Source organism: Ambystoma mexicanum, chromosome 7q (assembly GCF_040938575.1).
Source record: "Ambystoma mexicanum isolate Mex_15411 chromosome 7q, UKY_AmexF1_1, whole genome shotgun sequence".
Classification (NCBI taxonomy): Eukaryota; Metazoa; Chordata; class Amphibia; order Caudata; family Ambystomatidae; genus Ambystoma; species Ambystoma mexicanum.
The window spans coordinates 545913947-545926977 of NC_090941.1; the positions used below are offsets into that span (position 1 = coordinate 545913947).

At 43.6% G+C, this 13031-nt stretch overlaps 1 protein-coding gene across 4 annotated transcripts in view; it reads left to right on the forward strand.

Moving 5' to 3' along the window:
• Window positions 1-13031, forward strand: part of ENOX1 (ecto-NOX disulfide-thiol exchanger 1) — a 1853609-nt gene that overhangs the window by 160216 nt on the left and 1680362 nt on the right. For all 4 annotated transcript variants that reach the window (XM_069639318.1, XM_069639317.1, XM_069639316.1 and 1 more), the window contains one exon: window positions 1513-1609. The gene's annotated coding sequence lies outside the window, so the exon portion shown is untranslated. The remainder of the gene's footprint in view (window positions 1-1512; window positions 1610-13031) is intronic.

A 13031-nucleotide genomic window follows, 5' to 3' on the forward strand; every position in this document is an offset into this window, starting at 1 on the left:
ATAAAGGGAGGAGACAGGGGATGATAGAAAATGTAATTACAACAATGTTAAATAATTAAGTACAACAAAATAAGAAGAGACAATGGGGAGGGGAAGATGAACCTACCATGCCTTGTGAGTGTTCAGAACATGCAAGTGCAGAGGGAATAGGGGTATCGGATTGGTGCTGTGGTGCTCATGGAGAGCAGCAGGAGAAGTGAGCCGAGGCAAGTGCAGAAAATAGACAGCAGCTGGGATATATGTGGGAGGTCAGGGTCGTGAGGATGCACAAGGGCCCTGCACACCACTCAAGCTACTGTGCCTTAGCAGGGGAGAGAGGGAGAGAGGGAGGGAGGGAGGGAGGTAAGAGGTAAAGAGGAAGGTCTTGAGGCTTTTCCAGAACTTAAGGAGGCCTTGCTCATTGTACTATCATTCTATATGGCACAATGGTATTTCTCACGACTTGAGGGTTCCATGTAATAATGTCGCCACAAAAATCTCGCCATGCAAAAATATCACCGAAAAATTGCCGTTTTTTTTTTGCCACTGTCCCCATATATATAGTCACCCAAATAACATTGCCACAACATTTTCCTGGTGATATTATTTACGGCGACCATATATATGGCGATATTATTACTTGATACTTATTTGAGCTCATTGAACTCTCGAAGGAGTATTCATTTCATGGATTTTCTGGAGCTTAGTTACTAGCATATACATATTATAAATAATGTATGTATTTTAAATGCTTTTACTCTCCTGTGCATTTCCAATTACATTCATACACCTAGGATGGTGCTTACATGCCAGCGTGATGACGTCTTCAGGCAGCATCATTCCGCAAGGAAGCATCGCCACATACAGTATATCAATGCATCAAGGATATAACATGGCACCAAACCAGCAGCAAAGTAAGGGAGGTGTTTGCTATTTAATGGGCAGGTCACCAAATATCATTTAGGTAAGCCTGGATTTGGGAATTTATTTTATAAATTGAGAGGCCCCTCAGTTTTGGGAACCAAATTTGATTTAGCACATCAATACATTCGCGTAACACAAATTAGATAACAATAACCTAAAATCAATTTTTATCATTTTAACAACTTTTAGATAATAAGCCCATTTTAATCCTGTGCGCCCATTACTTGATGGTCTGAAGACCACAACTTTGAGGGACTGACACTTCATGAACTATTTAGAACTGCTACTATTTAGAAGGTTTTCTCACTAAAGCACAGTGGCTTAAGGTGGGTCTGCATTTCTTCTTTATGAATATCTGAAGCATGTCACAAAATGTACAGATGACAAAAAACCTTGCCTTGTCAAAACTTGTTAAGTACTAGTCAATTCTCATTTTGAAGATGAACTCTATTGTAGAATGAGCGTGTTTGGAAGTTACTGGGCTGGGGAGCCCAGTTTGTGCTATCTTGCATTAATTATGATTAAAGTCATAACATCTGCCCTATAAAATATTGTTTAAGTTTAAATATGAACCCAGGGTAATTTTCCAACTGGTTTATGCCCATACAGATACCGTCCTTAAGCTTGAGATGCAGAATGATCCAACATACTCTGGTCCTGAAGAAGTCGTGACCCAACTGCAGTGAGGTCATTTGTTAGTCGAAACGTAAGTTGAATACATAATTTGAATGAATTTCCATCAAATTAAAAGACGATGTAGAAAGACGTCAGAACATGTTTTGATGGTGTCGCTATACTCTTTTTTTTTTTAGTATGCACACATTATCATCTACATTATATTATACTAAGACCCAGACATTTTTGGGGCAGGGGGAGGTCTTTTTTAATGAAACTGCCTTTGTTTTTCTCATTGGTCAATGTGAAGGTTGCATTTTTCCCTATTTTAGGTTGCTATATGTATTAAGCTGAACTTTGTGTACATGCAGGTTGTTGATCCATGTCTAACAGGTCCTATATTGTAATTGATTATACTTTTTTCATAACCAAAATTACGTTTTTCTTTCCTCTGCGTTTAATTGGTACTGTCTTTTGATATTAAATAGAGAACATCTTGTTAATGTTTTTGATTCATATCTTTTTCATATTTATTTTAATTTGCACTTACATAAATTGACACCATTGGGAGTACTGTTGTTTTTCTTTGTGTGGTATCATCACCAAGCCAGAGTTCCACAATACAAATACAAACCAGTGAAGGATTTAAGATAATATCATCTACTTACAGCATTGTTTATAGCAGAACAGGCTTTGCAAGTACTGGTGGGAGAGCTGTAGTAATAGATGTATCTTTGAAAGTGAGTAACTGACAAAGGATGATAATAATTCTTCTTTCTCAAAGCAGGGATCACACTTTGATCCAAGCTGTAATCCGATGAGAAACGTTGTTAGATGACAGATAAACAGGATTTAGCAAACAATCTTGAGCGCAAAGACTCCTTGTTGACATTAGTTTTTCCTATATTGGCGTTGTTGGAAGTAAGCTATTCCAGACAGGTGCAGAGGGGCACTGCCCATCCTACCCTGGGCACATTGGCAACAGGCCCACTGTGCACGTCTTCGCTGTGCAGTTGTTCCAGGTGGCAGCTGAATACACTTCTGTGGAGTGTCGCACTAGAGATAAAGGAAATCCTGTTTCTATCAGTAGGCTTGGAGCACAATGACAATGCAGCAGTATCACAAAAATGTAGCAATTTAGCCATGGTATAACAATTGCCCAAACCTCATCCAAAGTGGGAGCAACGTAGCCCTGAATAAAATACACATTTTTATAAGACATGTTTATAAGACAAGACTGTAGGAAATAAAATCAATTAAGATGGAAACCTTACATTTAGTCATTAACCAACTGATGGTTGTCTCTTCTGCAAAAGATTCTGCGGTATCTCCATATGGTGGCTAACTACGCTGCCGGGGGTCAGGCAATGGGGACAGAGGAAGGTCTGGTTGTCCCGGAGCGCAATGACTCTTATTTAATGTATGCATCTGCTGTTTCGCCGCACCATGATCGAGTTTGTGTGCAGGTTGTCCTTGCCCCTGCTCTTACCTCAATTCAATAGTGCGGTCCAGTGGTGTATTCGCCAATGCTTCCTCCAAGATGTTTTCCAGTTTGACGTCTAATGGAGCGGGTTCGCATAGTATAGATATTAAGAGAAGAGGATGAAATCACATGCTTGGGTGGGGATCGTGGAGATCAAGGTTTAGCCAGGGGGTGTGCACATTTCTTTTGCAGTGGATAAGCATTCTGGGAGCGTAATTATATTTAAAATTATGATACTTGTTGAGAAAGGGGAATTCCGACCAAAGCAGGCAACACCCTAAAAAAAGGTGGGTGACTTGTGAAGTATGGCCCTTAACGGATATACAAAAAAACAAATGGGTTTCATAAATATCTATATTGTATTTATTCATCGTTCCCTCGTTCAAAAACGTCCTTGGGTAAAAAAAAAAAAAAAAACATACATAGGATTTTGAGGGCCATATTTATCAAGGCCCATAGAATATGTACTAGTTGTTATTTGGGGATGATACCGTAAGGAGACACCTTGTACAACAAAGTAACTTTCCTTTGGTGATGAACAGAACTCTGCTCTTCCTCAGAGACCCTGAAACTGTCTTGGACATTGGGGAGAACTTCTACATTTTGGGTTTTTTCTTTTTATGGTAGACATCTCATGTCCAAACACTGGTCTATCGATGGACTTCAACTATGTGGCATATTCTGACTAGTGTATAACATCGTGGGCTGCATTTAGAGTACTGTGCCATCAATATAACAGGTATTGGAAAATAATCGGTTCAGACTTGAACCCGCATTTATAGTGGCAATTGGATTGTCTATTTAATCTAGAAGCACTTCAATTAACAATGTCATGCCAGCAGACATTCTACCATACACATTTTATTCTTTTCGAGTTCCTACATGCAAGGGGCAGGTTTGCCTTAAAGCCATGGATTAACACCCTGCAGGAGCTGTTGATGGCCCTAGTACAGTACTGTGGCAATTCTAAAAGGGGACTAAGGGAGAGCTCAAGGTGAGTGGTAACTTTTACTGAATGTGTTGTCAAGCAGTGATTATGCAAGGTGGCCGTTGCCTTTGAATTCGTAGACATTTGACTCATTGACGCTGGTTGACTTTCACAATAGCAACGTTAAAATGAAAAATAATGACAAGGAGACAATTTAACAATATATGGACCTCAAGTATCTATGTCCCAAGACTAGTCATTGCATTAAGGGCTAGTGGCAATCGGGACTGTAAAATAAAAAAGATATATAAGGAAGAGGGCAATAGTTATGGGGGGGCAATAATTGGCAATTTTGACAGATGGAAGAACTATTATACAAACACCTTCACCAGTTCCCCTATGAGCATTCATCGCGAATGTAGGGTTAAATTAGGCAAATGTGCTTCTTTAGGATGATATTATAAAGGCTGTGATAGTTCCCTTAGTTTGCGAACTCCTGCCTGAATCTGTTCTTCAGGTTTTTATTTGTTTAGATGACCATATTACTGTAGATACATTTTATAATGCACATTATTTTCTTTTATCAGAAACATTACGCTATCAGGGTTCACCATGAAGGCATGGATTGAAACCTTCCAGGACAGTGATTTTGTGTTCTATTTTCGGATGCAACTCAATAACAAAGTACCCTTGCTGGGTGCTGCGGGGGAAGGTCGGAAGAGTGGCATCTGGACATGCCACTTCCAGCGGGCACCGGAGAGCAGGTGACGAGGGTAAAGACGTAAATAAAATCATGAAATTGTTGGAGCTATTGAACAAGAGCAGTGGGACCAACCGCCCATCCTTCCTTTGTCAGTCGGCTTTGGTGAGTGGGTCAAACTTAACACGTCCACATGCTTTCCTCGCTCTGCCTGACAACGCCATTGCTGCCAGCATGCCATTTGCATGCTGGTGGTTAGGTGGCAAACGCCTCTGGAATCCACCTGACCTTTGCACCCGGTAAAAGAAACAGCAGGCAGATTCCATAGCTATCCATTGTAAATGGCTGCCACAATCGTCAGTGGGAGTGGCAAAATAAGGGGGAACAGTGATTTGCCCGTGTTTTATTCTTTACTTTAAACTTTTCTTGATTGATATGAGTCGAATTGCACAAAGGGGGCCATTTGCACATTAGTAAAATAAAGAAGCGGTACCCTACCTGCAAGGTACAGTGCAATTGAAAATGACCCCCACTGGGTTTACTTTGAGAAAACCACTTTACATGCAAACCACTAAGCTTTAATTATTTACCTTTTGGGGTTGTCGAGATTTTGCAAGTCAATTGCTGTGCTTTCATCTTTATTGAATATGAAAATCCTAATTGAGCAAACAAATCGAGTATTCTCTTTCTACCTTGCAAAGATGTCAGGTCTACTGTAGTTACAGTCAACCTATGCGGTGATGCCTTGCAACTGGGGATGCAGATGTGACTGGAAGGGTTTCAATTTCAGGGCAAAAGGCATTTCTGTCGTGAGAATGAATCGCTCAGCGTTAAACCGGCAAGCCCCAGTGGGTAACATTTCGCTCAATTAAAGCTGTGGGAATAAGATTTTTGGTAAACATCGGATGCGTCAAGTAACCCATTAGCATGGCGGCAGTCAATAACTCAAAGACGTGTCCGTTGCCATGGAAATGGGCTTTAGCACGTTGTAGATTTGGAAATAACAGCATAACTGTAGACACCGGAGATTCACATTTCAACCCATTGGCTGCACTCAATCTTTGAGATTCCACCGAAATTCAGGTAATGCACAGGAAATCACTTTAGGCCATTTAAAGAGGGGGATTAGAAAACGAGATTAGAAAACACCTTGCATACAGTTTCCAGTTCCCCTAAACAGATCTATGGACACAAAAGTGAACCAAAATCCTTTTCGGAAAGTGAAACGACAACGTTAATTAAACGGCAGCATACTGCAGGACTATATTTCAGGTCAATGCTGGGGAATCCGAGAGCACAGCACATGTAACAACACTTTAATTGTGACCATTGTGCAGGGCAATGGGATTGAAAAGGAGCATTGACAAAGTCAATAGTGCTCCCTTTTTATTTTATGGGTATTTGAATATGATTAGATGAAGTAACGAGTGTGTGTACATGCTTGTATTGGCGGTTGGATGAGTGGGAAAACATGGTTGAATAAATATGACAAAAGACGGTGTAGGATAAAGCACTGCCATTAACCAACCCTACTAAAATAACTCATCCATCTGCGTACACCGCTCTAACTCCGAACTAAACACAACCATAACTCTACAGCACAACCAACTGCATGCACTTCACTACACCACAACAACGAAACAAGCCACACATAGCCACGCACAAAAGCACATGACGGCTATCAACGGAAAAACACACTGACCCTCAGCGAACGTTGTCAACCGAACTGAGGCTGCCAACAGCACATCACAGCTCTCTTGCTCCTTTTACCGCAGAGTCCTGCTAACGCACCCCGTACCCTCTTGCTTTACAAATCCGCCAGAGCATCAAGCAGCCGTGCAAGTGGCGACAGTGTGCGGTTTAAGAACCGTTGGCATAACATAACATATCAATATGGTTTTGTAGGTGGATAATAAAGCACACATTTAGGAGTAAGGAGCATCCGTTGCCAAGTCCTTAGGAGGTTAGCAGTCTTTTCTCTCAGCATAACCACATTCCAGAGCAGGAAACTCTTCCTTTCCTGTGGGGAGGTGCAGAAGCCACATAGATCACTCATCAGCAGATAGACAAACACACTCCGTTATCCTATCAGGATTTAAGCCAAGGTCTTCCAAGGTACAAAGATCGCTGTGGTTGGTACATGCATACATCGCATTGTGTGATAGAACGTCTGCATGTAGAATAATCTGTCACTTGCGGCTAGGGGATAATTATGACAGTTTATATAGCACACACCACACACTAAATTGTCCCTGGGAACATACCAAATAAGATATGGTGGAGACCACTGTAAACTGGCACACCCAAAAAGCCCTATTTCTATTTCAATAAGACTGGGAATTCTATATTGTGACACATGTGCCTTGGGGTTGGGGAGGAGGGTGAAATAGTCTGGCGGGGGTGGGGAGATAGTACAAGAGATCTCACAGAGGGAGGGGAGGGGAGGTCTGTCTTTAGTGGGTCCTAGAACCACAAAAATATGATTATATTGGTAGTCATGTGAGATGACAGTGGAAAGTATCAATAAAGGAACTAATTAAGTACTGCCTGTCCTTTTTAAAGTCTTTACTAGAACCCGCAACTTTTCTAAGTTACTCTTGGTCCAAGGAGTGCGTTTCATAACACAGTCTCTGTACCATCCGAGGAGGTTGGCATACCAGAGTCTGACAGCATCTTAAGTAACCATCCCATATCACCAGCATAGTAAGAGTATTTTTCATTTAGCATACTTTATCTAAACTATCCCATGAGACCAGCAGGATATCCAGACTCTTTCATCAAAGTCTGCCGGAAGCGTCCCAGTGTGTAGGCATACAGGGAGGATACCTATCAATCGTGACATCCTGCCTGAACCACACAAGGACACCCACATAGCATGAAGTACTTCCTGATCCATGCAGCATAGTCATAGAGCACTTTGCACCCTAAGCTAATTGCTCCATCCTAGGACTAACAGATTCCACTCTGTCTAAACCAAGGGTAATCACAAACATTTCTAGGGGGCCAAAAAGTTTGCCTTGGTAGTTGTCAGTGGGATACGTTGATTGCTCACTTGTGGCCAACAACCAACCGCTCCCCAAAAAATGAATAACCCAGTTTTACTGACAGTGGGGTTACCAAGCCCACAACATAATTCGTACATCTTAAAAGCACTTAAACCCAGTATTATTCAGAGAACATGACTTATTTAAGTACCACTTAATTGGCCTCATGACAAGCACAGTGGATTTTTCTTTATGGTTACCACCAGTGGGAATCTGAGGAACCTTCCTCATTACAGATTTACCTTTTGTCATGGTGGGAACGACATGGGATTTACTAAAATTCCACCAGATGTATTTCAGTAAATCCACATCAATCCTGTAAAAAGTATGTTGTAACTATTTACAAACTGGTACTGTGGATGGAAATTATTTTTGCAAAATAGTGGCACATACCTCTAGAGTACATTGGGCCTCATTACAAGTATGTCGGTAAGTAGAAACATTGGCGGTAACTCTGTTAATGCCAACTTTACCACAATGCCAAATTATGACCTACAGAAAATGTGGCAGTAATTCCCCTGGCTGAATTACCTTTGTCGGAATTACCTCCAGCGGTAACTAATTTGTGTCGGGCCTAATTCTATTGGCGGAATAACATCCAATAAACAAAACCCCATTTCTGCAACATTCCAAGTCCAAAATCAGCGAAATTACCTCCAGAATTTGCTGATAATTTAGCAAAAAACACAGCACAGTTATCTCCACAAAAAGGTGGAGGTAAATACATACATGTGTCACAAATCAAGGCCCAGGTGCACCAGAGCCACTCAGGAGGAGTATAAAAGGGCCACGCCTACCCAAACACATTACCCAACACCCTGCTGCCAGTAGCTGCTGCAAACTGGGACATTCAGCCGCCCCACCCCCACTGAGTTGCAGAGGCATGAACATCAGCGCAGGGTACAGGTTGCACAGAGGGGGAAGAGGCAGAGCACTAGTAGTAGTAGGAGGAGACACCATGCAATGCAATCACCCATCCCCCGGGTAGTGCCCCACCCTGTAACCCAACTGACAAGCAGCTGAACACCCTGCTCTGCCCGCACACATGGAGAGCCACAGAGGGCAACAGACCTGGGTACTGGGTGAGTGCAAGTGCCATCACACTAAATTATACTGCAGCACCAGTGGGATGCAATGTGAAGGCGGAGACAATACAACAACCGTACAACGCATGGCCAGTTAAGGCACTGTACATGCAGGACCTGCCCTCCCAACCTGCACATATCAGCCACTGATACACTGGACTAGTATATGCTGGGCAATGCAATAGTAGGTATGTGATGCATGTTGCACAACATCCTGCTCAGGTAAAAGGACCCACTGCCCTCTGGTGAGGACATGCCGTCACCAGGAGATAAACAAGACCCTTTGCCTTCAGGTGCAGTGCTGACAGTTAGTGAGCAGGAGTAGGGAAGGGATGGATGGCTTGTGTGACAAAATATGTAATGCAACCATTGATGGTCATATTGATGTACACATGCTGCCCACCATTGTTTATTTGCAGGTATAGTAGGAATCACGTGCACGCAAGAAGGGACATACAAGCAGAGCTCCAAGCCAACTACCATTCATTGCACAAGTGTAAAACATCACCAACATGATACCCACCCCCACCCCAACCCTCATCCCCAACATGATAACGCTGCATTCAGTGTGACGCATGTCCATTACTGCCACCTCTTGCTACCCATTGACATGGGAGTACCATCATGTGAAGTGCGGCGCCAATACCGCCTTGGTGGCGTGCTCACCACAGATCCCTCTGTAGGGGTTTCCGACATGGAACTTCCCGGTTCACTGCCCCGGACATGCTGCATGGTGAGGGTGATGGCCTTAGAGATGTTTTTGTTGGTGGCCGACATTCGGGCACACAACTCACTTGCCCTTCTGCTCATGAGGGTGGTGCTTGCAGTCCCTGCAGCAGCACACCAACACAGTCGGTCCAGGGCACTGGACACCCTCCTGGAGGCATTGAGCAGCACGTCATGCAATGCGTGTGTGTCAGTCTGTTGGTGCACCACCTGTCCCTCAATTGCATCCTGACGCTACTCCATCTGCCTGAGCACTTCCCAAATGTTATCCGGTCCATATGACTGTATTGTGCTAGTGGACATCTTTCTTTGGCCTGGCCCATACAGCTCATCAGCATTGTCCATCACCTCCTCAGCCAGCACAGTGAGCTCGCGCTCACTGAATTTTGGCTTTCGTTGCCGCATTTCTGTCACCTTCCCTTTGCCTTTGTCTGAGGACATGTTCAGGGTGGGTTGTAGGCTTGGATGGCAATCCTTCTGGTGATTTTGAGTGGATTGTGTTTTTCAAAAAGGCTGCCACCATGCTTTCTTTATCTACGATAACGGATTTCAGCTGTAATTCCACCCACAAATGTTATGCTGAAAGGTTGGCCGGTAACGATAATTCCGCAAATTATTGGTGGATATTCGTCATCACACAGGTTGATCAGCGGTAACTTCGCTGGGCCTCCTTACTTGCTTGGTGGTATCTCATCAGTAAATCTGCTGAGACACCACTAAATGGAGTTAATGCTACCGCCACTTGGTCTGGCAGTTTTACCACTAGGTTACAAGTGGCCGTGGTCGTGTTAGTCCCCTTTTCTTTGGCGTTCATAGGACTCCATGTGGGATTTCGGTGGAAATTACTTTAGTGGTAGAATGATGGAAGATTTACCTCCAGCTCATAGCTGGAGGTGAATCCTCCACCTTTCCACCAAACTCGTAGCTGACCAGTGCACTAACACTGACCTGCACCTCCCAACTTGTAATGAGGCCCGTAGGTCAACATAATGCGAGGAGCAATAACTTTTGTGTGTCAAATCATGATGTGAGGTCTCCTTTTGACATATTGTCACTTCTCTTCCCTTATTTGGGCGAATTACAATCTTATCATATGAGATAGCAGATATCCTGTGGGTGGGAGTAGGTGCTGCAGCAGGCTGCGACGACTGTGGATCAGGATGGGGGTGTTCATGGAAGGTTCATCTTTGGACCAGTGAAGGGTGGTTGCTGTACAAGAAACATCTGACAAATTCAGAAGCTCCTAAGGTGGGCATGGCAACCTGCTGCCAATCTGTTTGCAAGAAGATGAATCGTCAGATATGCTAATTTTGTGTGTGACCTGCAGTTGCAATTCGATGCTGTCATCTGTCTGGCTTTGTTTTATTTTATTTTTAATACACTGAAGGGAACCAAATGGAGGTGTAGCTGACATGGGCGCAACTAAGTGTGGAGACCTCATAATATCACATACAAGTGCCTCCTCCAAATTGCCTTGAAGGGCAACTATAGCTGCTGCTCCCAATTTTAGAACAGCGGCTGTTAAAGCCCTCTGGGGTTTTGGCTCCATTGCCTCTGCAGTTTCTGGGGGGCCGGGGATAGTCGTTCTAACAAAGCCACCTAACTCCAGACACCACAAGGGTCTTCTCTACTTAGCACTAGTGCAGGCAAGAACAGCTCCTGCCAGTTACTAACTCTAGGAGAGATCCAGATCACTGCGGAGCTCCAGTCACAACTTACTACAAAAACCTTAGGCTGAATAAGGTGTAACAGACAGCAAACGCCACATATCTGTGAGTAAAATAGTGTTCCGCCATGTGGTGCTTTTCTGCTAACACTGGAATACGTTTACGCAATGTTGAGATTTGACATTCAAAGGTTGGGGGCTGGTGTGGGCTTCGATGATTTTCCATGGAAATAAGGATGAAACTATACAGCTTCAGCATTTCAGTAGTTAAAGGTTTAACTCACAAGAAAGCCTAGCTGCCTTTGTCAGGGTATCCACCTGTAGCAATATGAAGAACACATTAAGCCCCCCTGAGTCTTTTTTTCCCTGTTGAGGCACATGTCTCCAATGCCGCAGAGCCACATGAAGTGAAAAGAGACCACGCCCAAGTTTGTTTGTTTGTTTTATTCACTTATAATGCGGACCAGACCCGGAGGTAGCCGAGCGCAGCAGTACAGCAAATGCGAAGCTTAAGTTACAGGGTGGGGTCATGGGATACATACAGTGTACAAATACAAGATACAATGCAATGCGGCAATTGCAAATTACACACAAAATACATGAAAAATTAATACAAAATACAATAAAGACAGTATATATACAGGCACTAGATGGACGTTAGCTCATCGGCCAGGTGGGCAGAGTGAGGAGGTCCATAAAATCAAAGGAGAACAGGAAAGTGATGTGTATATGCTAGGGTTGTGTGAGGATAAGGGGGCGCCAATGGGCTAATCATTGGCAGACCTCAGCAGAGTAGTGTAGTTGCTTCTAAATTTCAGAAAAGGCTGCTCCTCACATAGCGGGTTTGGCAGTGAGTTCCATAATTGGGCCGCTTGAACTTGAAAGCTGCTGCCCCCGCCTTAGTTAACTTGAATCTGGGAATAATGAGGCTATTGGCATTTGAAGTTCTGGCAGGGTGCGTGTGGTTTCTTTTTGTGAGTTTATTACAGAGATAGCTCGGTGCGGCATTGTTTAGGGCTTTGTAAACCAGGGACGCTACTTTTAAATGGATTTTGTTTTGGGTGGACAGCCAGTTGTTTTGACGCCTGATCTTTGAAATATGCAATCTTTTAGATACACTGAGGGCAGCTCGTAGGGTGTTATTTTGAAGAATTTGAATTTGGTGGGTGATGGATTTATTTGCTCCAATGTAGAGGGCATTACAATAGTCAAGCCTCGAGAGGATGAGTGCTCTCGCTAGGATAAGGCAGCTGTTGTCAGAGAGAAAGTGCTTACCTGCTCTAATGAGCTTGCATGTGTAGGCGGTGGCCAAGGCAATGACTTCACCTGCTTGTCGAAAGAAAGGGTGGCATCCAGATAGAAGCCAAGTGTCTTCACGTCTTTAGATACCTTGATGATATTCCCATCTATTTCAAATGAGGTATAGTCCTGGATAAGTTTTTTAATGTTAGAATGTGTCCCTAGGATGATCAATTCTGTTTTATCATCGTTCAGGCATAGACCGTGGGTTGCCATCCATGCCTGGACGATGATATACACCCAATTCACCAAGGCCAAATACTTGGTGTAATCCCCGGAAAGTGGGAGGAGAATCTGGGTATCATCTGCATAGTTAGTGTAGGTGATACCGAGATGGTCCAGATCATCAAAAAGGGGCTTCATGAATATGTTATAAAGAGTCGGCGAGACACACGAGCCCTGAGGAACTCAGCACCGGATGGGGATTGGGTCCGCCGCTGCCGATGGGGAGAACACCCTCATGGTCCTGTCACTAAGAAAGGATTCAATCCAAGTTATGGCCTCTCTGGAGAAATGTGCGTCAGAGTCTAAATGGCTACAAAGTACCCCATGGTCCACAAGGTCGAATGCCGCTGAGAGGTC